Here is a 27,715-nt window from a genome sequence, read left to right on the forward strand (position 1 = left end):
TCAGGAAAGCTTCCTGCCAGTGGCCCGGAGCAGAGCATACTTGACCTCTTTGTTCCTCAGAGCGTACACCACAGGGTTCAGTAGAGGGGTGATGATGGTGTAGGTCACTGAGATCAGCTGACCCTGATCCTTGGTGTTCTCTGACTTGGGCTTGGGGTAGACAATGGAGGCACACCATAGTGGACCATGACCACAGTGAGGTGGGAAGCACATGTAGCAAAGGCCTTCTTCTGGCCCTTAGCAGAGGCAATTTTAAGGGTGGTGGAGATGATGAGGATGTAGGAAATGAAAACCAATCCCATGGGAACCAGGATCACCAGGATACTGATGATTAATGTCAGGATCTCATTGACAGTCATGTCAGTGCAGGAGAGCTTCATCACAGGTCAGATGTCACAGATGAAGTGGGCCAACTTTGTAGCACAGAAAGATAACCTGAATGCAGATGTAACCTGTGTCATGGCTACAACCAGCCCAATGCTGCAGGCCTCCCACACCAGCTGGATGCACACCCTCTTGTTCACGATGATAGAGTACCTCAAGGGGTTGCAAATGGCCACATAGCAGTCGTGCCCCATTGCTGTGAGCAGGAAGCAGTTGTTGATGGCCAAAATGATGAAGAACATCTGAGTGGCACAACCTGCCAAAGAAATGGGCTGACTCAGGCCTGTGAGGTTACAGAGCATCTTGGGTATAATGATGAGTGTGTACATGGTCTCTGAAGCTGACAGCATGCTGAGGAAGAAGTACATGGGGGGTGTGGAGGTGATGATCAAGGCTAATGATGGTCATAATGATGATACTGCCTGCCAAGGTTAACATGTACAGTGCAAAGAACATAATAAAGAGAGTGAGCTGGTGCTCATGGAAGCTGGAGAAACCCTGGGAAGTAAACTCACTCACCAAAGTGTGATTCTCTTTCTTCATTAAATCATATATGGCAGCTAAGAAAGTAAAAAATTATATAAGGAACCTAGATGGTTGATTTCTGTCAATAGCCGGCTGGGCAGATTCTTTTGGTTCATCTACTTCAGGTCTCTGCTTATTTATATTCATACCCATGCTCATTTCTTTTGGGAATGAACAGTGGAGTAATGTTCTTTGCTCACTAAGGAAAAAATACATGGTTTTTAGAGTCAGGAGGTATAAACTCATATTTTAGTTCTATCATGGGCTAAGTTACCTTGGGCAAGGAATTTACATCTCTAAGAGCAGTTTCCTCACGTTTATATGGAGGCAATTGTGATAACATCATAGATTTGTTGGTAGAAACATTTTTAAACTGTTAAGTATCAACTTATATTAGAATTCAAACAATTATTGAATCCATTCAAGTTCAGTGGTGTAATGTCGTGCAAAGCTCCACGCTCTGTAGCTACCTACTAATTCCCAAGCTTCTAGGGTTTAAGGTAGAGCTCTTGTCACTATGGTTTACACACTGCGTTCTCATTTCAGTCTTTCAACTCTGATGGTACTACTCCTCTCAACTTCTGTGCTACAGTCCTCTTCTCTAGACACTACTCATTTTTCAAAGCTACACAAAGCCCATAACCTCTGTAAAATCCTTTCCTATTCTCTCTCTCTCACCCTGCTCCCTCCCTCCCCCCAGCCCCAAACACGTGTCCTTGCATGGAGGTAGCATACAACTGTATACTATCTCTTTTGTGTTGAAAGCACCATAGTGCGTTTGTGATTACAAAATATGTTCACATACATTATTTAACTTCATCACCATCCAATGGAACAGGGAGGGCGAAGATTATTGTTTCTCTTCAGAAGCAGAGACTGAGGATCAGCTCCGTTTAGGTAACTGCCCGTGGACACACAGGTGTCAAAGGATGAAAATCAAGACTTGAACTCATGTCTTCTGATCCTGTGTCCATTGTTCCTCCCATTACACAAAACTGCATCATAGAACTGTCCCCATCATGGCTATATTATATAGTCTTTGAGAGTAAGGACCAAGTATTTCAACTCTTTATAACCCTATGACAACTGCAATGTAGGGCACAATGTCTGCTGATGGAATCGTTGCAGGTAACTGGTCCATCAAACAAATTGCCTGTTAGAAAGCAGAGTGCTGGGGCACCACAGCGAGCTCTTCTTCAAAGAAGAGGAGTTTTCAATGTTTTTTAACCTCTGTCTCCTTTCCCTCTGTCTATGCCTGTGACAGCAACAAACAATTAAAGAACTGGGCTGAATTTTTACATTGGAATTATAACTCTAGAAGAAAGCTAACACTATGAACATCTCATTGGAAAATATACTGGTAGTGTAACTTTTCTAGTAGCTTTTACCCTATTACTAAACAAACATATAATTATGTAACAGGTTAGCTATAAAAATAAATTTAATAATAGAATACATGGAGTTGCCTAAAAAGTGCATTTTGCTGGAAGTAAAGCAAATTAGCCACATTGAAAAATGACTCACTATTGGGTAAATTTCAAAGGCAAACTTCTTTAGTGCTTTTAAGATTAATCTATTTTTCAGAAATATAACATTTTAAATAAAGGAAATCTACAAAACGGTATTTATAAGGGATTGCTGCACAGTTACACTTCAACCCCTCCAAGCATGATATGAAAAGACATGGTATGAGGTTGAAAGAAAAATTTTATGTTAGACGTCAGGGACCATTTCTTAACAGGGAAAGTTGTTTGGCTTGATGTGTGTACCATGGTAAGTAACTGTAAATGTATCCTATGAGGCTTTATAAATAGTGTCTCTGTGGATTATGATTTGTGTGAAGACAAGAATATAGACAAGGAAACATAGCTGCTAAGTAGCAGAGCCACATTCTTTATTACCATATTAGTCAAGATAGTCTTTAATTCTGGAAGTCATTATTCCTTAGGATTAGCAGAGGATCTTTGAAAGTGGTAAATTAAGGCTAAAGAAGAACAAAAATTCATATACACCTGGACCCTTTCCAGCTTAATATAATTTGACCCTTTAACAACAATAAAACCCATACGTGTATTTTATTCCGTATGTGGCTACCTCTGTAAATGACTGAAGTCTTTTCCCAAATCTCACTTACTTTTCTTCCTGCAAATCTGAGGCTCAACAGAAAAATGGAGGTAGAGATCAGAAATGTGGCCCATTGGTCACAAGTATTCACAAATCAAGGTCATGAAACAAAGGCACCTGAACGTGGTCCTTCTGCCTGCTTTAGGGCCAGTCTAGGGCTGGAGGTAAAAGGAAAGTTACAGGGGGCTCCTCAGATACTAGATATTCTCTCCAGCTGGGTGAGGAGCTTTTGACACCCAAGAAAGGATCTCTGGGGATCATCTCTCAAGGTTTCTGGGTGACATTCCCTGAGCACCCTCGAGAGTCACCCTGGGGCTAGAAGCAAGCAGATGGCCGGTGCCCAGGGACCTTGTTACATAGAGGGCACATTCACCAGATTATATGGGTTTGTGCTTTGGGACTCTCATGGCACTTTGCACTGCAAGTAGAAACAGCAGTGGCTTATTTGTCAGGTTTTGTTTTTTTAAATAAATATTCTATTTTTATATAGTTGGGCCTTGGAAAACCATGGTTACAAAGCCCAAGTGAGCTCTAGCTAAGAGCCTCTGTCTTGGATTCCAGGAAACTATGCAGCTCTCCCTGTAGTCAAGAACCCTGCTCAATATCTTTTTTTTTTTTCTTCTTCTTCTTCTTTTCTGGAACTAAAACAGTCAATCTGGCTATTGTTTCTGTCCTATTGTGGGATTCAGAAATGGTAGACCAAAAGCTCAATAGACAGTAGAGACCTCCCCAGAAGGCCAGGAGATCACTGTCTGTGTCTAAAGAAACCTGAGCCAGGATTTCATACCCCAGGCCTGTCCAAGAAAATAATTAAATGCACAGGGCTTCACAAGCCCAGTCCGGGGTTACCTCCACACTGGTTTCCCAGCCCCAAGTCCAGGCATTTTTTCTCCCCCTAGGAGCATCTTATTCTCACTATTTTCCTCTTTTTTTTTTTTTTTTTGCGGTACGTGGGCCTCTCACTGTTGTGGCCTCTCCCGTTGCGGAGCACAGGCTCTGGACGTGCAGGCTCAGCGGCCATGGCTCACGGGCCCAGCCGCTCCGCGGCATGTGGGATCCTCCGGGACCGGGGCACGAACCCGTGTCCCCTGCATTGGCAGGCGGACTCTCAACCACTGCGCCACCAGGGAAGCCCCTATTTTCCTCTTTTATATTGGTAAAAGACAAACTGAGGCATATTAAAAATTTTAAGCTTTTTTTTTTTTTTAACAAAAATCAATGCAAATTGGGCAGTGCCAAACCAGAAGTTGTTAGGGGTGTCCCAGGGCCAGGAACTCAGGGAGAGACTTTTATAAAGAAAAAGGAGAGGCAAAGTAAGGAGAGTAATGACTGGCTGTAGCTTAAAGCCTGGTTGGCTTTTTGTGATTGGTTGTCCCAAGGCTTTGATTTTATAACCTGGAGGCATTTCCAGCCTTAGATTTTAGTTTGTTTACATAGGCTGCCATGGCATTGGAGGTCCCTCAGTTCGATGGCCTCCTTGTTTAATTTAACAACATGTACCTTATCTATCTCATGGCCAGATCCTGACAATTCTCCAAGTTAATTTTTCCACACATGGCAAAAAAATGAAGTGCCTGCATTCATACCTTGATAAACTTAAAAAATGCCCCTTGTACTTGGTTTGTTTTTTGGTTAAGTGGCGGGGGGGGGGTTGTTTTTTTTTTGGTTTTTTGGGTTGTTTTTTTGTATTCCTGCTTCTCCTCTACTGAATTTGTGGTAGCTTTTAAATTTAGAAAACTATAGAAATAAAGGTTTATAGCAAACATGAAGAAGTTTATAATATTTGCTCTTATCCATATCAGTTTCAGAGACATAAGAGGAAATGCTAGCCAAATCAGGGTTTCTTAGAAAACTCAAAACTTTTCATTAAATTATCATTAATGCAGTTAACGTCTCAACTTCTTTTCCTGGCTGTTTGCAGCTGAGTAGTATCTTCATAGCCATTATAGCCTTCAGTGTTTTGTGGTCAAAGTATGATTGGATAGTCTTCCATTTTGGGACCACCCCTGTGATTAAACTTTTTTTTTTCTCTGCTCTAGTGAGAGAAGAGCCAATTTGTCACTCTAGATATCATTGCAAACACAAATCAGCATTGAGGCATGAAGAGGCTCCCTGCCCCCAGTAGGAAGAAGGTAGAAAGCCTCTTTCATAGAAGACAATCAAGACAGCTCTAGCAACACACAATCGGGGTAGGAAGAACTTTATAGTTACAATCTGAGCTCTCTGTGAAAAATTAGGAGACCATGCTCTTAGAGGATACACTAGTGACCTTATTTTTCCTGAGGAGGTATCTTTTTGTTTTAAGAGCTGAAAAGGAAATCTAGCAGAATCCTAGGTTTATGGATAATCAGGAGAGGAAGGACAGTGGTTAGGGTTCTGTTAGGAGGTTGATGGCCAAACAACCTGACTCCTGGCTAGCAGGTCTCTCTGGGTATGGCTGTGAGAACAACTGAAGGGCTGAGCTAAGGGAAGTGCTGTATTCCTGGGCACTGTGTCCCTGGGTGCCTTAACCTCAGCCTAGCATTGTGTAGGTAGGCTTGTCCACATGCATGACTGTAGTTGTCCACATCCGTGCTTGCTTGTACTGAAACTTGGATGTTCCAGTTAGCGGCATAACAAACTACTTGAACTTAGAGTCATAAAGCAACAGCAGTCCTTCATCATCCATCTCTGGGAGACTGGTCTCAGTGAGGCTCTTCTCACATCGGGTCTCCCAAGTAGCTGTGGTCAGGAGTTAGCGGGAGTTTGCTCACTCACATCGTCAGTCAATGCTGGCTCTTGACTGAAATACCTACACCTAGCCTCTCCAAGTAGCCTGGGCTTCCTCACAGCCTGTGCTGTGGATTCCAAGAGCAAGCACCCCAAGACAAAGAGCCCGACAGAAGCTGTATGATCCTTTATGTCCTGGTCTCAAAAGTCAGGATGTCACAGCATGACTTTCACACCACCATAATTGTCCAGTCAGTCACAGAGACATGCCCAGTCTCAAGGGGAGGTGTACAGACGTTGCTTTGTAATGGGGGTGCAGCACACTAATAGGAGAGCATACAAAATGGGAGATAACTGCATCCAGTTTTTGAAAATACAGTCTATTTGCTATAGTGAATTAGCAAATGTCCAGGATCTTCTCTTGAACAGGTTAGGCTCGTTGTCCTCAAAGGGAAACAGGAAACAAAATAAAAATTAGACTAAGCAAATTCCAGGCTTTCCCTACTTAGGTGTTTCTGTAAACCTGACAACTGTTTTTTTTTTTTTTTTTTTTTTTAGTTCTGAGGAATATTAAGTATTTTTTTACATTTATTGTGCACTTTATTATTATTACATTGTAATATATAATGAAATAATTATACAACTCACCATAATGCATAATCAGTGGGAGCTCTGAGCTTGTTTTCATTTGCCACTCACTGATCAGTTTTTTTTTTTTTCATTGGGGTATGGTTGTTTTACAATGTTGTTAGTTTCTACTGTACCCCAAAGTGGAGTTCCTTGTGCTATACAGCAGGTTCTCATTAGTTATCTATTTTATACATATTAGTGTATATATGTCAATCCCAATCTCCCAATTCATCCTACTCGCCCTCTTTGCCCCCTTAGTGTCCACATGTTTGTTCTCTACATCTGTATCTCTATTTCTGCCTTGCAAACCAGTTCATCTGTACCATTTTTCTAGCTTCCACATATATGCGTTAATATACGATATTTGTTTTTCTCTTTCTGACTTACTTCACTCTTTATGACAGTCTCTAGGTCCATCCATGTCCTACAGATGACCCAATTTTGTTCCTTCCTGACCACTCTTTTTGAAATGCTTAAGTTCTAGGGATTCTTGGAAAAATGAAGGGGAAATGTGAACAACTCCTCCCCCACCACCACCACCAAAAAAAAAGAAGAACCTAGATCTTCTGCTAATCTAACGTTAGACACTTGAGATGACATTAATGAGTTATAAAGTAAAATAGGTATATATTTAGTGCATTACATGATAACTGGAAAGGCAAGCCAAAGTTCTAAACAATTTCAAAATTAACAAAACTCTGCCTTGGCTGACAAGAAGATTTTGAAGCTACTGGTTGCGATTTGCCTATGGGCTTTTGTATATGTTGCATTTGGTGTATGTTATGATCTTTCTTTATTTAAAAAGTATTTATCATATTTAATATAGCATATCATACTTATAAAACTATGTTTAAAACATGTCGAGATGCATAACAATAAAATAAACATTTGGAATCCCATCACTCGACTCAAGAACTACTCGACTCAAGAATCACTTAGGTAATTCTCATTTTTCCCACTTCCTTATCTCTTTGCACTGCACCCCCCTACTCTCACCCTCAGCCCCAACAGTTACTACTATCCTGATTTTTATGTTTATTTTCATTTTACTTATTTTATACCTTTATTATATGTGTATGTGTGTTTAAACAATACATTTTTTAGTTCTGTTCTTGAGCTTTATAAAAATGATATACTGTATACAGTTTTTTGAGACTTGTTTTTTAAAAAATTCAGTGTTCCTTTTCTAAGATCCAGAATGGAGCTATAGTTTATTAATTTAACTGCCTTACGCTATTCCATCATGTGAATATACCGCAGTGTTTTTTGTCCATTGTCCTGGTGTGGGATAATGGGGTTGTTTCCAGATTTTTGTTATTATAAATTGTAATGTTTCAAATATTTTACTGCATACTTTCTTGATTAAATGTGCACAAGTTCCTCTAAGGTTTATATCCTTTCAATAAATTACTAGCTCACGGAATAGAAAAAGTTTCAACTTTACAAGATAATACTAAATCGAATTTTGTATTGGTTGTACCAATTTACACTGTGACAGGTGAAGAATAAGAGAAGTTCCAGTTGATCTACATCCTTTCCTCCTTGTTATTAGACTTGCTAATTTCTGTCAAGCTAGTAGGTGTGACATGGTTGTGGTTTTAATTTACATTTTCCTGAATAACAAGAGGTTGAACATCTTTTCAAAGTTTATTGGCTATGACTGTTCTGTCTTCTGCAAAGTACTTTTCATGTCTTTATCCACGTTTCCATTGGGTTGTTTGTGTTTTTTTTATTCAACTGTAACAGCTTTATATGTACTCTGGACACCAAACTCTTGTCCTTAATGTTATGCAAATATTTTCTACCACTTTGTGGCTTGTCTTTTCACTTCTTTATGGTTCTTTTTATGGAACAAAAATTATTTTAATGGAGTCAAATTTATCATTCTGGTCTTTTTTGTTAGCAATTTTACATCTTCCTTGGAAAAAGAAATTTCTACCTCAGTGTCAGAATAGTCTCTTTTATTTTCTTCTAAGCCTATTAATATACTTTTCATATTTAAATCCATCTGGATTTGATTTTTGTGTATGAGGTAAGATAGATGTCCAAATTCATTTCTCTTTTTTCAACTGGATATCCAGTTCTATCAGCTGTTTGAAGAGTCCTTCCTTTCTCCACTGATCTACAATTTTATCTCTGTTATACATTATAAATCTTTATAAGCATTGGTCAGTTTAGCCACTCCATTCTGCTCCACTGGTCAGTTTTATTCCATGTACCCAGATTACACTGTCTTAACAACTATAACTTTATAATAAATCTTAGTTATCAGGGAGATCAACCCCTCTTATCTTCTTTTATTTTTATGTAGCTGGATCTTTACCTTTCCATACAAATTTTAGATCAGGTTTTTGGAATTGCATTAAACTAAAAAATCATTAGGGATGAACTGATATAGGCTCTCTCTCTATTTATTTAAATGTTTTAATTTTTGTTGTCAGTCCTCAAGATCACTATCCAGCTAGGTGGTACTCTTAGAAGGATTCACAGGGTACAGAAAAACTGTTACAGTCATGGTTATAGTTTATTACAGCAAAAGGGTACAAATTAAAATTAACAAAGGGAAAAAAGGTCCATGGGGGCAAAGTCTAGGAGAAACCAAGCATAAACTTCCAAATGTTCTCCCCCAGGGGGAGTCACATGGACATGAGTAATTTTCTCAGCAACAATGCAAAGTGACCATAGGTGCAAAGTGTTTTTGACCAGGGAAGCTCACCTGAGCCTTGCTCTCAGGCTTTTTATTGGGAGTCAGTAACGTTAGGCATGTAATAACCTGCATTACTGACCTCAGGTACTCAGACTCCAGCCCTTCGGAACAAAAACAGGTGTTCACCATAAATCACACTTTTAGCATAAATGATCTGATCAAGCAAATATCTGTGGTTCAAGGCCTCTGACATATCAAAACACTTATCAAGCAGAATTAATTCAAGAGCTCAGAGCTCATCTCCCATGAGCTGGCCGAGGTCCAGTCCTAAACACAAGCCTTTCTTGGGAATGTGCAGGATTTGAGCAGCCCAGGACTTCTGACTTAACCCTTTCCTGCACAAATACCTATAAAGAAATTGTAATATTTTTTTCATTTTTTTGAAACTTTTTAAATATACAATTGCAGACTTATAGAAAAGTTGCAGGAGTACTACAAAAACTCCTAAATGTCTTTGTCCAGGTACCCCAATTATTCACATTTTGTCCCACTTACTTTATCATTCTCTTCTTTCATCTATAATCTATCTGTATCTATCTATCTATCTAACTTTTTTCCGAATCACTTGAGAGTAAGTTGAAGCCATTGTGTCACTTTACCCCTAAATATTTTACTGTGTATTCCCTAGGAAGAAGCTCATTCTCTTATGTAATCACAGTATAATTATTAAAAATCAGTGTATACATATACATGTATATATATATACAGAGAGAGACACATACACATTAATATCAAATACAACAATACTATTACCTAATCCACAAATCATATTTAAATTACCCTATTATCTCATAATGTCCTTTATAGCTAAATTTTTTTTTGTAGTTTAGTATCCAATCCAAGATTACCCTTTACATATTTGTTTTCCTGTTTCTCTAGTGCCTTTTTATCTGAAACAGTACCTTACTTTTCTTTTGTCATTCTCTACCTTGATACTTCTGAAAAGTACAGGCCAGATATTTTATGGAACGTCTCTCAGTTTGAATTTATCTGAAGAGTTCATCATTTTCCCCTTGCACTTAACTTTGATTCTGTTTCACTTCTTTCCCTTCTTTGTACTTACTCTGATTTAATATCCTTCATGACTAGATTTAAATTTTGAATTTTTAGTAAGAGTATCGTGAAAGTGATGTATCATTCTCAGTGCATCATACCAGGAACCACGTGATGTCAATTTGTCCTAATATTAGTGATGTTAACTTGTTTAAGGTGGTGTCCACTAGGTTTCTCCACTGTAAACTTATTATTTTCCCTTTTTATATACATAATTTGTAGAGTGATATATTGAGATTAATATCCTGTTCCTCATCAAACTTTCACGCTCTGGTTTTAGGATCCATTGATGATTTCCTAACTCCATCATTTCTCCTATAGACTGATATTCTGTAAGAAAGAGGTACTATTTAGATACTAGTAGACTTAGATAATATAGGTACTATGAGATAATGTTAGTTACTGTTAACATTATTTATGTTGATGTTCAAATCATCACAGAATTGGCAAGTGGGAACTGCATTGGTCTGGCTCCTTTGTTCTTTTGACATGTCTCCATTATTCTTTGAGCAGTTTTATTTTTAATTGAGGTATAATCGATATATAACTATATTAGTTTCAGGTGTACATTATAATAATTTGGTATTTGTATATGTTATGAAATGTTCACCACGATAAGTCTAGTTAAAATCCATCACCGGGCTTCCCTGGTGGCGCAGTGGTTGAGAGTCCGCCTGCCGATGCAGGGGACGCGGATTCGTGCCGTGGTCCGGGAAGATCCCACATGCCGCGGAGCGGCTGGGCCCGTGAGCCATGGCCGCTGAGCCTGCGCGTCCGGAGCCTGTGCTCCGCAACGGGAGAGGCCACAACAGTGAGAGGCCCGCGTACTGCAAAAAAAATAATAATAATAATAAAAAAAAAATCCATCACCATACCTAGTTATAAATTCTTTTTTTCTTGTGATGAGAACTTTTAAGATTTAATCTCTTCATAACTTTCAAATATGCAATACAGTATTATTAATTATAGTCACCATGCTGTACATTACATCCCCATGGCTGACTTATTTTATAACTGGAAGTTTATACCTTTTGACCCCATTCACCCATTTTGACCCCATTCACTGGCAACCACCAGTCTCTTCTTTGAGCACTTCTTTAACCTCAAGATAGAGACATTCCAGGCTCATCTTGTACTTTCCCTGCACTGTTCCCAGAATCAGCCATTTCTCTGAGAAGCTATGGTATCTTTCAGTGGAGAATTGTATTTAGAAACCAAGATCTGGGTGCTAGGTGTACTTATTGCCACTGCTGTATATTTAATTTTAGACTCTAAAGCTAGAAAATGGGGGGGTGTATTAATATTTATATCTTAACAACCATGATTTATAATGATACCTCCAATTCTAAACTAATATCTCAGACTGTGTTCTAGTGTTCCCCCTTTCTCACTTCTTTTCCCAATGATAAGAAACCTATTATTCTCAGTATATTTGCATATTAGTTCAAGTCTAAAATACACAGAATTTTTTTTTATAAATTACTAATCCTTGCCATATCTAAAACCAAACCTGACTACTACAAGCAACTCTATGCCAATAAAATGGACAACCTGGAAGAAATGGACAAATTCTTAGAAAGGTATAAACTTCCAAGACTGAACCAGGAAGAAATAGAAAATATGAACAGACCTATCACAAGTAATGAAACTGAAACTGTGATTAAAAATCTTCCAACAAACAAAAGTACAGGACCAGATGGCTTCACAGGTGAATTCTATCAAACATTTAGAGAAGAGCTAATACCCATCCTTCTCTAACTCTTCCAACAAATTGCAGAGGAAGGAACACTCCCAAACTCATTCTATGAGGCCATCATCACCCTGATGCCAAAACCAGACAAAGATACTACAAAAAAAGAAAATTATAGACCAATATCACTGATGAATATAGATGCAAAAATCCTCAACCAAATAATAGCAAACAAATCCAACAACACATTAAAAGGATCATACACCATGATAAAGTGGGATTTATCCCAGGGATGCAAGGATTCTTCAATACACGCAAACCAATCAATGTGATACACCATATTAACAAATTGAAGGATAAAAACCATATGATCATCTCAGTAGATGCAGAAAAAGCTTTTGACAAAATTCAACACCCATTTATGATAAAAACTCTCCAGAAAGTAGGCATAGAGAGAACCTACCTCAACATAATAAAGGCCATATAAGACAAACCCACAGCAAACATCATTCTCAATGGTGAAAAACTGAAAGCATTTCCTCTAAGATCAGGAACAAGACAAGGTTGCACACTCTACCACTATTACTCAACATAGTTTTGGAAGTCCTAGCCACAACAATCAGAGAAGGAAAAGAAGTAAAGCTGTCACTGTTTGCTGATGACATGATACTATACATAGAAAATCCTACAGATGCCACCAGAAAACTACTAGAGCTAATCAATGAATTTGGTAAAGCTGCAGGATACAAGATTAATGCACAGAAATCTCTTGCATTCCTATACACTAATGGTGAAAAATCTGAAAGAGAAATTAAGGAAACACTCCCATTTACCATTGCAACAAAAAGAATAACAAACCTAGGAATAAACTTACCTAGGAAGACAAAAGACCTGTATACAGAAAACTATAAGACACTGATGAAAGAAATTAAAGATGATACCAACAAATGGAGAGATATACCATGTTCTCGGATTGGAAGAATCGATATTGTGAAAATGACTATACTACCCAAAGCAATCTACAGATTCAATGCAATCAATATCAGATTACCAATGGCCATTTATGGAACTAGAACAAATCTTAAAATTTGTATGAAGACACAAAAGACCTCGAATAGCCAAAGCAGTCTTGAGGAAAAAAAATGGAGCTAGAGGAGTCAGACTCCCAGACTTCAGACTATACTACAAAGCTACAGGAATCAAGACAATATGGTACTGGCACAAAAACAGATATATAGACCAATGGAACAAGATAGAAAGCCCAAAGATAAATCCACACACCTATGGTCAACTAATCTATGACAAAGGAGGAAAGGATATACAATGGAGTAAAGACAGTCTCTTCAATAAGTGGTGCTGGGGAAACTGGACAGCTACATGTGAAAGAATGAAATTAGAACATTCCCTAACACCACACACAAAAATAAACTCAAAATTGATTAGAGACCTAAATGTAAGACCGGACACTATAAAACCCTTAGAGGAAAACATAGGAAGAACACTCTTTGACATAAATCACAGCAAGATCTTTTTTGATCCACCTCCTAGAGTAATGGAAATAAAAACAAAAATAAACAAATGGGACCTAATGAAACTTCAAAGCTTTTGCACAGCAAAGGAAACCATAAACAAGACAAAAAGACAGCCCTCAGAATGGGAGAAAATATTTGCAAATGAATCAACAGACAAAGGATTAATCTCCAAAATATATAAACAGCTCATGCAACTCAATATTAAAAAAACAACCCAATCCAAAAATGGGCAGAAGACCTAAATAGACATTTCTCCAAAGAAGACATACAGATGGCCAAGAAGCACATGAAAAGCTGCTCAACATCACTAATTATTAGAGAAATGCAAATCAAAACTACAGTGAGGTATCATCTCACACCAGTTAGAATGGGCATCATCAGAAAATCTACAAACAACAAATGCTGGAGAGGGTGTGGAGAAAAGGGAACCCTCTTGCACTGTTGGTGGGAATGTACATTGATACAGCCACTACGGAGAACAATATAGAGGTTCCTTAAAAAACTAAAAATAGAATTACCATATGACCCAGCAATCCCACTACTGGGCATATTCCCAGAGAAAACCATAATTCAAAAAGACACATGCACCCCAATATTCATTGCAGCACTATTTACAATAACCAGGTCACGGAACCAACCTAAATGCCCATCAACCGACGAATGGATAAAGAAGATGTGGTACATATATACAATGGAATATTACTCAGCCATAAAAAGAAATGAAATTGAGTTATTTGTAGTGAGGTAGATGGACCTAGAGTCTGTCATACAGAGTGAAGTAAGTCAGAAAGAGAAAGACAAATACCATATGCTAACACATATATATGGAATCTGAGAAAAAAAAATGTCATGAAGAACCTAGGGGTAAGATGGGAATAAAGGCACAAACCTACTACAGAATGGACTTGAGGATATGAGGAGGGGGAAGGGTAAGCTGTGACAAAGTGAGAGAGTGGCATGGACATATATACACTACCAAACGTAAAATAGATAGCTAGTGGGAAGCAACCGCATAGCACAGGGAGATCAGCTTGGTGCTTTGTGACCACCTAGAGGGGTGGGATAGGGAGGGTGGGAGGGAGGGAGATGCAAGAGGGAAGAGATATGGGAACATATGTATATGTATAACTGATTCATTTTCTTGTAAAGCAGAAACTAACACACCATTGTAAAGTAATTATACTCCAATAAAGATGTAAAAAAATAGTAATAAAAAAATAAAAAAGAAGATGTGGTACATATATACAATGGAATATTACTCAGCCATATAAAGGAATGAAATTGGTTCATTTGTTTGAGATGTGGATGCATCTAGAGACTGTCATACAGAGTGAAGTAAGTCAGAAAGAGTAAAACAAATATATATTAACACATATATGTGGAACCTAGAAAAATGGTACAGATGAACCAGTTTGCAGGGGAGAAACTGAGACACAGATGTAGAGAACAAATGTATGGACACCAAGGGGGGAAAGTGGCAGAGGTTGGGGGTGGTGGTGGGATGAATTGGGAGATTGGGATTGACTTGTATACACTGATGTGTATAAAATGGATGACTAATAAGAACCTGCTGTATAAAAAAATAAATAAAATTCAAAAAAAAAGAGTAATTCACTTTAGAAAAGCTCTGAAAATTGTAATTAGGTGTTGAAATTAATATTGAAAATATTGCAAAGGGGATGAACTTTTCATTACATTCTATCACTTTTTGGAAACACTGATTTTGGTTGAGGTTCTCCAATTTTAAACACACACATACACACACACACACACACACACAAGTACACAAATACACAACGACATACACATACATCTCTAGCTGCTTTGTTTCTCTGACCATGTAAGAGAGGTGCACTCTTCCTTTTGGACAAAGCTATCAAACAGCTGAGTGACATCCTCTCTTGAACAAATAAAGCAGATGGAGTTGTATGCAAAACAGTCAAACAGGCTTTAGTGTAATATAGAAAATAAGAAAATAAAATAAAACCAAACCTACTAAATAGAATTTAGGAATGTTCTCTGCGTATACCTGTGTATGTGTGTGTGTGTGTGTGTGTGTGTGTGTTTCCTTTTTTGTAATCCAAATGGACTGTATTCTGTGTACTGTTATATGACTTGCTTTTTCACATAACAATACATTCGAGATGTCTTTACAAAACAATACATGAAGGTTTTTATCATTCATTTGAACAATTGCATATAGTAAGATAAGAGTATAACATAATTTATTTACCCTATTCTAAATATCCATGGATATATAGACTGTTTGCAGTTTTGGGCATTTTTAAAGGGTATTATAAAGAAAATCACTTTATATATAAAGTTCACATATAATTGTACTTCTGGGAGCACATCTGTAGGATACATTCCTGAAAGTAAGACTTCTTAGTGATATGTGCATTCAAAAACTTAATAACTATTACCAAACTGAAACCAAAATAAGATGTATTAATTTACACACTTTTCATATACTTATTAATCATTTGTACTTCATTTGCTGTGAATGTCCATTTACATACCTTGCTCATTTTTCATATTCTGTCATCATTTTCTTGTAAGAGTTCTCTAATAAGGAAATATGGCTTTTATTATACATGTTGCAGTATTTTTCTTCTGTTTATCATTATTACTGAGTTTGTGAGTTTGAAATATTATTAGCATTTTATTTATGTGTTTATCAAGGCCTTCCTAACTCCAACATTATTTTTTTTAAGTACCCATGTCTTCTATACTTTTTATGTTTCAGTATTTGATTCATCTGGAATCAAATTGGTTGTAAGAAACAAAGATGTACTTCTTAAAATGAAATCAGATGCACTTTTTATTATTACCTATAACTAGGCCATTGTCTCAACACCATATATCAAATAATACAAACATCTCATATTTTTACTACATTATGCTACCGTATGCTAAATCTGCCTCCCCCCAATTATTTTTGTTTGGAATTTCCCCAGTTATTCTCACATTTAACAATTAATGGTATTTTTATTGATTTTTCATTGTATTCACAGAAATTTAAGAATAAACATCTTTAGTCTATAATACTGAGGCTTTCTACCCAAAGCAAGATTTAAATGGTAATGTTTGTCTTCTTTTATGTGTTTCAGTAGGGTTTTAAAATATTCTTCATGTAGAAAATGAGTATTTTTGGGCTTCCCTGGTGGTGCAGTGGGTGGGAGTCCGCCTGCCGATGCAGGGGACACGGGTTTGTGCCCCCGTCCGGGAGGATCCCACGTGCTGCGGAGCAGCTGGGCCTGTGAGCCGTGGCCGCTGGGCCTGTGCATCCAGAGCCTGTGCTCCACAATGGGAGAGGCCACAACAGTGAGAGGCCTGCGTACCACAAAAACAAAAAACAAAAAAAAAGAAAATGAATATTTTCTATTTCCATGTATTTGATCTGTTTTGTTTCATTTAGGAATGAGATATCTTCTTCCATTATATTTTCTAAAGAACTATTATTTCCATCACTTATTTTTCCAGTTCATTCTCACTGGTATCTTAATCTAAATAATTCCTCAATTTATAAAGCCCTACATTTTATATCTATGTTTATTTCTGTCATTTTCAAAGTTCCATGTTACTGCCCCCTTTTGTCCTCTCTACCCTGTTAAAATTCCACAGACTATCATTTCATTGCATTCACATTTAATTCACGTGCCCCTGTCTTACCTGGCATAATACCAATCTTGGTTAAATCAAATTTTCCTCTTGTGCAGAGCACCCATGCAGCTGAACTTCACTGGTGGAAAATATATTCTTATGATAACTGGTCTTACTTAGAATTCATAACATTTAACACTAAGTGGGGTCTTGATGTTACTGGGGAACCCCTCTGTATTCCTGCCTACCATTTTTTCTCTCACCCTCTTTGCACTTTTCACACATCCTTTTCTATTCTCTAACTTCCAAAGATTCTTCCTTATCCTTTTTTAAGCACATGACTTTATTTTCTGTTTCATTAAGAACAATTAAAGCAGTTAGGAGAGATCTTCCATGTAGTCCCACCAACACATCAACCCAACCATGTGCATCTGTGCTCAGTACCAATCCTCGTATACTCTCACTATGGGGAGCACTCTGTATACATTGAACAAGACCATCTATGCACTTGTGCACTGCACCCCAATTGCCTTTCCCTTACTCAGGACTTTGCTTTAGCAGTTTTCCTCTATGTCTTTTGAATCATCAAATTTGCATTAGATCACTTTCATTTACAAACTTATTTGCTTGTAATTTTCCTCATCCTAAAAGAACAAACATAAAGGCCAATAAAAACAACCTTCCTGTGATCCCGTATCCTTCTCCAGCTACGGGTTCATTTATTTGCTCCCTTTTACATTAAAACTCTTTGAAGGAATTGCATTGTCTTCAGTTTCTCTCCTTTGTTCTCTTGAATTCACACTAAACAGGATTTTATCACCATCTCTCATGCAGATTTTTTTCGATGAGACCAAACACCTCATATTGCCAAATCTAACAATCAATTCTAACACAATGTACTTGGCATATTGGCAGCATTGGACCCAATTGACTAATTTCTCTTCCTTGGAAATCTCTTTTCATGTGGTTTCCAGGACACACATATTTTCATATTTCATATTTTCCCCTTCCAATGTCATTTTTCTTTTCTCCTTCAATTTCTTTTCTCCTCAATTTCGTGATGTTGGACTACCTCAAGTTTCAGCCACAAACCACTTCTGTATTTACAGTTGCAAGCTAGTGATCACTTCCTCTTCTGGCTTTAAACAATTTCCAAACTTAAATCTCCACTCCATACTTCTTTTCAAACTCCAAAGTTGTATGTTCAACAGTCATCTCATTTTCTCTTCTTGAATATCTCCTCAGCATCTCAAATAGAACATGTCCCCAGCTGAGCCGATAAACTCTTCATTCAAAGGGACACTTTGTTCCAAGCTGCCATCACCTCTAACTTGGACCACAGCAGCAAGGTCCTGACTGGCCTCTCCCTGTTTCTCCTTTGGGTCTGGGGGTTGATTACAGTAGCAGTCAGAGTAAAGATTTTAATGTCTAAATCAAATCAGGTAGCCCCTTTGCTCAGATAGCTCTACAATGAATTTTTAACCCTCTTAGAATAAAATTCAAAGTCCTTACCATAGCTTATAAGACCACAGTTTCAATCTTCCCCTTAATTGCCTTGGTCATTACCCTCCAGCCACACTGGCCTATTTTTTGTTCCTCACACATGCCAAGGTTAACCTCTCCCCAGATCTTATCTTAGCTTGGAGCACTCTTTATTCTATGTGGCTCACTCACTCCTTCATTCATTCTTCTGCTCAAACATCACCTTTCCCGACCACCTGATCTAAATGGGCTACTGTTTCCTGCTGCCAGGGATGACTATCCTTTTGTCCTTTTTTCCTTTTGCTTTTTCTCCAAACACTATCATTTCCCAAAATAACAGTACATGTAACTTATATACTTTTAAAATCATCTATGTTCCTCTTGGAAAATAAGTTCTGTGACAGCAGGAACTTTGCTTCGTTGACTGCTTGTTTGTTTTTGTTAGTGATTTTTGCTCTCCTCTGTTTGGTATTTGCCTGGAATACAGTTTTCCATCCCTTATTCTCAACCTTCCTGTTTTGTTTTAGGTACTGATAAGTGCTAAAAAACCCATAAAACACCTAATAGAGTGCCCACATTGATGGGCATTATAGTAGATGAAGTGATCAAGGAAGGAATCCCTAAAGATTACTTCTCATTTTAGTTGAGGCTTGAATGATAGAGAATGAACATGCATAAATGAATGAATGGGAATCTGGAGAAAAAGAGCACTCTAGACTGAAGGAATAGCAAGTATAAAGTTCCTAAGTGGGAATAAACCTATGTTGATAGTTACCGGACTAGTAGGTAAGAGGTTAGACATAAGAGATGAGATCATTCTTAATGGCATGGAGTGACAAGGACAGGTAGGGCCTATAGGTCATCATGAGGAGAGTAAATTATATTTCAAATACAATGGGAATCCATTGGGTATTTTTAATTAGGGGAAGAGCATGATCTGATTTTCATCTTTAAAAGATAACTTTGGCTGTTATGTAGAGAATTGATTGGAAAAGAATAAGAATAAACAAGGAGAGTAGATACTGACAGAAGATTGTTTCTGTATAGGAGCAGTTTCAGTGGAGATGGAAGGAAATGCATAAATTTGTTTTGTAGGTAGAACTGACAAAACTTGTCAGGAAATACTACTCGACATGGCCTCAAAGGCTAATTTTCTCTCCCCTTTCAGTAATTTGGCAAAGAGCTGACAGTGGAAGAATAGGTTGATACTAGCTGCTGAGTTCTTGATGCTCCCTCTTCTAACAAGGATCTTTCAACTAAGAAGCTCCTTTTGTTATGTAATCACTTAGATGTTTCCTGTTCCTCTTTTTTTTTTTAATAAATGTGCCACTCCTGTGAAAGATCATATAATTATATGAACTTGACAGAGACAAACATTTGACAAAATCCAGCACCCATATATGACAAAAACTCTTAGTAAGAATCAAAGGGAATTATCTCAATTTGATAAAGAGCATATCAAAAAAAATCAATAGGATCATAAGGATCAATAGGATCATAAGACTGGATGCTTCCTTCCTAAAATCAGGGACAAGGCAAGGATATCTGCTCTCACCACTCTTATTTAACATGGCAATGGAAGTTTGGCCTACTGCAATAAGACACAAAGAGGAAAAAAAAGGCATATAGATCAGAAAGGAAGACGTAAACCTGTCCCTATTTATGTGGGTGACATAATTATCTATGTAGAAAGACCCAAGGCATTTGCAAAAGCAAAATAAAACAAAAACACTTCCTAGAAGTAGTGAGTTAGGTAAGGTTACAGCATACAGTATCAACATATGGAAGTTAATCACATTTCTATATACTAACAGTGAAAATGAGGGAACCAAGATTAAAAGCACAATATCATTTACAGCAGGGGTCCCCAACCCCTGGGCCATGGACCACTACTGCTCCATGGCCTTTTAGGAACCAGGCTGCTCAGCAGGAGGTGAGCAGCGGGAGAGTGAGCAAAGCTTCAACTGTATTTACAGCCGCTCCCCATGGCTCGCATTACTGCCTGAGCTCCACCTCCTGTCAGATCAGCAGTGGCATTAGAATCTCATAGGAGCACAAACCCTACTATGAACCGTGCATGCAAGGGATCTAAGTTGAGTGCTCCTTATGAGAATCTAATGCCTGATGATCTGAGGTGGAGCTGAGGCAGTGATGCTAGTGCTGGGGAGCAGCTGAAAATATAGATTATCATCAGCAGAGAAGTTTGACTGCGTGGAGACCATAATAAATCAACTGCTTGCAGGCTCATATCAAAGCCTGATCAGTGAGTGGCAAGTGAAAACAAGCTCAGGGCTCCCACTGATTTTGCATTATGGTGAGTTGTATAATTATTTCATTATATATTACAATGTAATAATAATAGAAATAAAATACACAATAAATGTAATGTGCTTGAATCATCCCCAAACCATCCCCCCCCCAACACCGGTCTGTGGAAAGATTGTCTTCCACGAAACCAGTTCCTGGTGCCAAAAAGTTTGGGGACCACTGATTTAACAGTTTCTCCAAAGAAAATGAAACATTTAAGTATATGCTTAACAAAACATGTATAAGATTTGTATGCTGAAAAATTACTAAATGACGGTGAAAGAAATCAAAGAAGACTGAAATGGAGAGACATACTTTGGTCATGAACTGGAAGACTCAACACTATAAAGTTGTCAATTTTCCTTAAATTGATCTATCGATTTAATGCAATTCCTATAAAAATCCTGGCAAGCATTTTTGTAGACATAGACAAGCTTATTCTAAAATTGATTTGGAGATGCACAGGCCTTAGACTAAAGACCTAAACTAAAATAATCCTGATAAAGAAGAATAATGTGAGAGGAATCACTCTACCCAAAATTAAGATTTACTATACATCTACATTAACCAAGATACTGTGGTATTGGTGGAGCAGTAGACACATAGATCACTAGAACAGGGTGGAAAACTCAGAATTTGATGCACATAAATACGCTCAACTGATTTTTGACAAATGTGCAAAATGGAAGATGGTAGCCCTTAAAAAAAATTGAACTGAAGCAATTGGATATCTGTAGGCAAAAAGTTAATCTTGATCTAAATCTCACAGCTTATTACCAAAAACCTCACAATGGATCATTGACTTAAATGTAAAAAATAAAACTGTAAAACTTCTAGAAAAAAATTATAGAAAAATGTGTAAAATATGGAAACAAAAAAGACCCCAAGTAGCCAAGACAATCTTGAGAAAGAAGAGTAAAGCTGAGGTATACTCCCTGATTTTGAATTATATTACAAAACTACAATAATCAAAACAGTATGGTGCTGACATCAAGACAGACACATAGATCAGTGGAACAGAATAGAAAGCCCAGAAATCAACCCACTCTTATATGGGCAATTAATCTATGACAAACAAAGCAATATATAATGGGGAGAGGGCAACCTCTTCAATAAATGGTTTTGTGAAAACAGGACAGCTACATGCAAATGAATCAAACTAGACTACTCTCTCATACCATGCACAAAAATAAATTCAAAATGGATTAAAGACTTAAATGTAAGACCTCAAACCATAAAACTTTTAGAGGAAAACATAGGTAGTAAACTCTTTGACATTTATCTTAGTGATTTTTTTTTGGATATGTCTCCTCAGGCAAGGGCAACAAAAGCAAAAGTAAGTAAATGGGACCACATCAAGCTTAAAAGCTTTTTCACAGTGAAGGAAACTATCAGCAAAATGAAAAAGCCACCTAGTGAATAAGAGAAAATATTCACAAATGATAGATCCAATAAGGGATTTTAAAAAAAAGCTCATACAATTCAACATCAAAAAAAACCAAACAACCCAATTGAAAATGGACAGAAGGCCTGAATAGACATTTTTTCCAAGGAAGACATACAAATGGCCAACAGGCACATGAAAAGATGCTCAGCATCACTAATCCTCAGGGAAATGCAAATCAAAACCACAATGAGACATTACCTCACACCTGTCAGAATGGCTATTATCAAAAAGATAACAAATAACAAGTGGTGGTGAGAATGTGGAGGAAAGGGAACCCTCATACACTATTAATGGAAATGTAAATCGGTAGAGCCACTATGGAAAACAGTATGGAGATTCCTGAAAAAATTAAAAATAGAATTACCATTTGACCCAGAAATTCCACTCCTGAGTATTTATCAGAAGAAAACAAAAACACTAATTAGAAAAGTTACATGCCCCCAGTGTTCATTACAGCATTATTTACAATAGCCAAGATATGGAAGCAACCTAAGTGTCCATCAATAGATGAATGGTTAAAGCAGATGTGGTAAATATTTACAATGGAATATTATTCAGCCATAAAAAAGAATGAAATCTTGCCATTTGTGACAACATTGATGGACCTAGAGGGTATTGTGCTAAGTGAAAGAAGTTAAACACATACTATATGATTTCACTTATATGTGGAATCTAGAAAGCAAAACAAATGAACAGACATAACAAAACAGAAACAGAGTCATAGAGAACAAACAGGTGGTTGCCAGAGGGGAAGGGGATGGGAGGAGGAAAGAAATAGGTGAGGGATGTTGAGGTACAAACTTCCATTTGCAAAATAAATGAGTCATGGTTATGAACATAACTATGTACATCTTTGTATGGTGACATCGTAACTAGGGTTATCATGGTTGATCACTTTGAAATGTAAAAAGTAAAAAACAGAAGGAGACTTAAACCAATGGAAAATAATACTATGTTTTTAATATGGAGGCTCAAGATCATTAAAATGTTAGTTTTTCATAAATTAGTTAATAAATGCAATAGGATTTCAATAAAATAATACCAGAGTTTGGTTCGCTTGTATGTATGTAACTGTGCTGAGTATGTGTGTGTGTTCGGGAGGGGTGTAAGTTAAATAAGCTGCTTCTAAAATTTATATGAAGAATTTAAACAGACAAAACACCTAAAAATATTCTGAAGGAGAATAATGGCAGGTAACTATCTCTATTAGATAATAAAACATTTTTAAAAATCTATGATAATTAATGTTGTTGACACATTAAATAAATATATAAATGCAACAGAATAAAAATTCTACATTATTTCCATATTTCACATTGTTTCAGAGGACTTTCATTTGCCCCAGGGAAGGGTAAGCCCAAAAGAATCCAGAAAAAAAAGGTCAATTGAATTTCAAAAAGATTTTTTTAAACTCATAACTAAAACATTTGTCTTAAAAGATGAAATAGTTTTTAACTTTAGCAAACTTTTCTAGAGAGGAAAGCTACATTTAGTTTACAAAGAATCATTTTGAATATCAAAAGTCTAAGCACCAAAAGTACTTTGTATGTGAAATGTATAATGTAAACTACTACAGAGTTAGGAATAATTTAGGTTTTTCTGCCAAAATAAAATAAAGGTATCCAGCTTTGTGGAGAAGATAACACTGGAGTTAGTTGGATATTGGGGAAGGCCCACTCTTAGATCTACCAGCAGAGACCAGGTTTACCCTGCTGTAAGGAAGGACCAGTGGCAACGGATAAAGCAGAAGGGATATGTCCCTCACTTCCCAGCCTCAGAAAACACGTGAATCCTGGTGGAGCAGAAACAGTTGAGTGATACATCCAAGTGGATGCCTTGGTGACACCCCACTTTGTCTTATTTACTCCATTATAGGGTCAAGGGTGCAACTGAATGTCCAATTGCCCTCAAGCAGTGGTTGAGAAAGGGCCAGTGGACCTAGAGTAGTCACAAGGAAGATGAAGTGCAGGAAATTAAAGAGCATGATAAAACCAGAGTCATCACAATAGATAACAAGGATGACCACGGGAGTCATGTATTTACATAGAAATCCAACATGGACAGGTGGAAGTGACCATGGATCAGGTTCCTCTTCCTCCATGCTAAGAAAACTAGAAGGCTTTATTACCAACCCAGGGTTCTTGGACTCCTTAATCAATAGAAATTGATAAGAGGTCAAACTAGAAATTCACGCAAGGCTTTATTGGGACTTGTGTTGTGGCACAAGGGACTGAAAGCAAGTAGCAGGTTCCCTTGCTTGCTCCTGAGTGGGGGTGAGCTGGTCCCTTAAATGGGGTGAGGGTAGGGGTGGACCCTTGGGTCAAGCCAGAGGGGTGGCTTAGGTGGTCTGCGCACCCCTTGGTGGTGCTTTGTGCAGGGATCATGTGCAGGACCCTGATTTTGCTTGACACCTCAGAAGTGGAAGTTGGGTTTTTGGTTGTTTTGTATCTTTTTTTTATGAATTTATTTTTATTTATATTATTTATTTTTTGGCTGCGTTGGGTCTTCATTGCTGCGCACGGACTTTCTCTAGTTGCAGCAAGGGGCAACTCTTCATTGTGGTGCACTGGCTTCTCATTTTGGTGGCTTCTCTTGTTGCAGAGCACGGGCTCTAGGTGTGTGGGCTTCAGTAGTTGTGGCACATGGGCTCAGTAGTTGTGACTCGCGGGCTCTAGAGCACAGGCTCAGTAGTCGTAGTGCATGGGCTTATTTGCTCCGCGGCACGTGGTATCTTCCCAGACCAGGGCTCAAACACATGTCCCCTGCATTGGCCGGTAGATTCTTAACCACTGCACCACCAGGGAAGTCCCAGTCATTTTGTATCTTATTGCTCATAATTGCCTGACTGCCATGTGTGCGGTTATTTTTAGGTCCTTATAGTTTATTTGTATTCTGTTGCTGGAGGAGAGTTTTGTCCAGGTGCAAGCACTGCAACAAAGGGTCCCAGGTCCCAGGTCCAGCCTGTCTCACCTGCACCAGAACTTGATTCACCCAGAGTATAATGGGAAAGAAAGGGCAGGAACAGGACCTTGAATTTCATTGTTTACTCATAAAATGACTTAATTACTAAATTGCCCCAGTTTACATGAAAAAGACTAGATGACTTTTTTCTGTCAGGCAGATTGGGAGCTCAGAATTACAAAGTAGACTGAACTGCAGAACCGTTTTAAAGTTAGATTTTTATGTGCTTGCATGCACAGCCTATAAAATGCATGATCATTTTAGAGATTTTGATATTTTTATATTTCAAAAATATTTTATAATGAGAATACTGTGTACTCATGTGTATCTTATGTATCTTTTAATAAATAGATCAGTATAATAATTTTTATTTGCTCAGTAATTATCAATTTTGATCATTATAGTTTGATTCAACACCTATCTTGTGTCACAAATTGAGTCTAAAGTTCACCCTGCTTCTTTTTTATATTTTTAAGGTGAGGAGCAATAAATTGCCTTTTATTATTCCATTTCTAACGCAGTTGCTTTAATTTTATGGAAGTTTTCATGTCAAAATCCTTTACTGTCGACTCTTTTCAGATTTTCAGGACTAATGAAATTACCTAATTTATCAGAAAGGTGTTATGCTGCCTTTTTTCATATTTCCATTTAATTCTCTTTCTTTGCCTTTGTGACTTAGCTTAGAAAGGGCAGGAGAGGACCCAACCTGAAGGACCTTTTCTAAACTCTCTTTGGCTCCTCCTGACCCTCCCCTTGTACTTCTGGCTTCTCTTGCTCTCCTACCACAGGAAGCTCCAATTTGGATCTGCTTTTAACTTTTCTTTCTTTTCAGCCAATTTCACAGCATTCTTTCAGCAGTTTGCTCCCTGAGCTGTTAGTCTTCTCTTCCTCTGAGCCTGCTGTGCATCCTGTCCATGAGGGAGACCCTTCTTTCAGCCCTGCAAGGACTTCTTTATGTGACTCATCTCTAGCCAGAAGAAGCGAAGCATCAGACCAAGTCATGTGTGCTGCATGCCCATCATATGCAGTTAGGAGTTCTCTCCAATTAACTCCTTCACTTCCCACCTCATGGTTCCCTTTCCTTTGAAGTCCCACATGTTTGAAAATATTCTCTCTAGAAGGATTTTAGCTCACTGCAAACCCATTTCCTAAAAGATATCTATATTTTTGCTTTGCCTATCTTATTAAAGCACAAGGCACTTAGATTTCTACACAATATCCTCCCTAGTGACCACTTGTTCAAGCATCCAATTTATGTTAAAAGAGGATTCAATGGACTGGCGATTTTAATGTAGTTTATACCACATTAAAAAGTGGACTGGTCACTTTAAATTTAAGCTTGAGATAAACACTAGATCACATTCTGACCTTGTAATTATCTACTGGAATACAGCCAATGGGTGTCTTTGAGTGACTTTTGCTTTTATTTATGCTAACAAAAGGTTGAGGAAGTGAAAATCAATTATTAGAGGCTAGACCCCAGCTCCACTTTTGCCCTGTCTGTGATGTATGAGACTTCACTAATCATTTGAAATCTTGGTTCTGTAACTTTACCTATATAGGCTTCCTCCTGGAAGGCATGCACACCTATTTGGGTAGGGATTTCATCTTAGGAAAGGGATTTCCTACCCACCACTCTCCACAGAGCATCCTGGACTTCTTTTGTTTCTTAGACTACACACAACAGGGTTTTGTAAAGGTGTGATGACAGTGTAGGTCACTGAGATCATCCTTGGTGTTCTCTGACTTGGGCTTGGGGTAGGGAGTGAAGGCACAGTCGTAGTGGACGATGACCACAGTGAGGTAGGAGGCACAGATGGCAAAGGTCTTCTTCCAGCCCTCAGCTGAGGTGATCTTGAGAATGATGGAAATAATGAGGATGTAGGAGATGAAGAGGAAGGTTGCAGGGCCTGTAATGACCAAGAGACTGATAATTAAGGTCAGGATATCATTGATGATTGCGGTAGCACAGGCCAGGTCCAACACAGGTTGAATATCGCAGAAAAAATGCTCAATCAATGCCTTGCAAAAGGGCAGTCTGAAAATGGCCACAGCCTGAACCAGTGAGAGTGAGAACCCCATGGCACAGACTGAGGATGCCAGCCTGGCACAGACCCTCCAGTTCATGATGATCGAGTAATAAAGTGGCAGATGGCCGCATAGCAAGCATACCCCCTTATTGGCAATAGGAGGCAGTTGGTGATGGCAAAGCCAAGGAAGGAAAAAAGCCGAGCCCCACAGCCCTCCAGGGAAGTGGATTGGCTCAGACCTACAAGGCTGGAAATCATGCGAGGGATGATGACCAGGGAGTAGAAAGTGTCTGATAGGAGAGGACACTTAGAAAGAAGTACATGGGGGTGTGGAGGTGATGGTCAATGCGGGTTACAGTCACAATGATGACATTGCCAGCCAGAGTTAGAATATACAGGGTAAGAAATGCCACAGAGTGTGAGCTGATGTTCCTGGAAGTTGGAGAAACCTTGGAAACAAACTCTCTTACCTCTGTGTGGTTGGCTGTCCTCGTTGAAGATCTCAGGTCTGAAATACAAAGTCAGCACCAT

The 27,715-nt window shown here is 38.1% G+C and overlaps 1 pseudogene; it reads right to left on the reverse strand.

Moving 5' to 3' along the window:
- Positions 1–27,715, reverse strand: LOC132515438 (olfactory receptor 10J1-like; annotated as a pseudogene).

This window comes from Lagenorhynchus albirostris, chromosome 2 (assembly GCF_949774975.1).
Source record: "Lagenorhynchus albirostris chromosome 2, mLagAlb1.1, whole genome shotgun sequence".
In the NCBI taxonomy this organism is placed as follows: Eukaryota; Metazoa; Chordata; class Mammalia; order Artiodactyla; family Delphinidae; genus Lagenorhynchus; species Lagenorhynchus albirostris.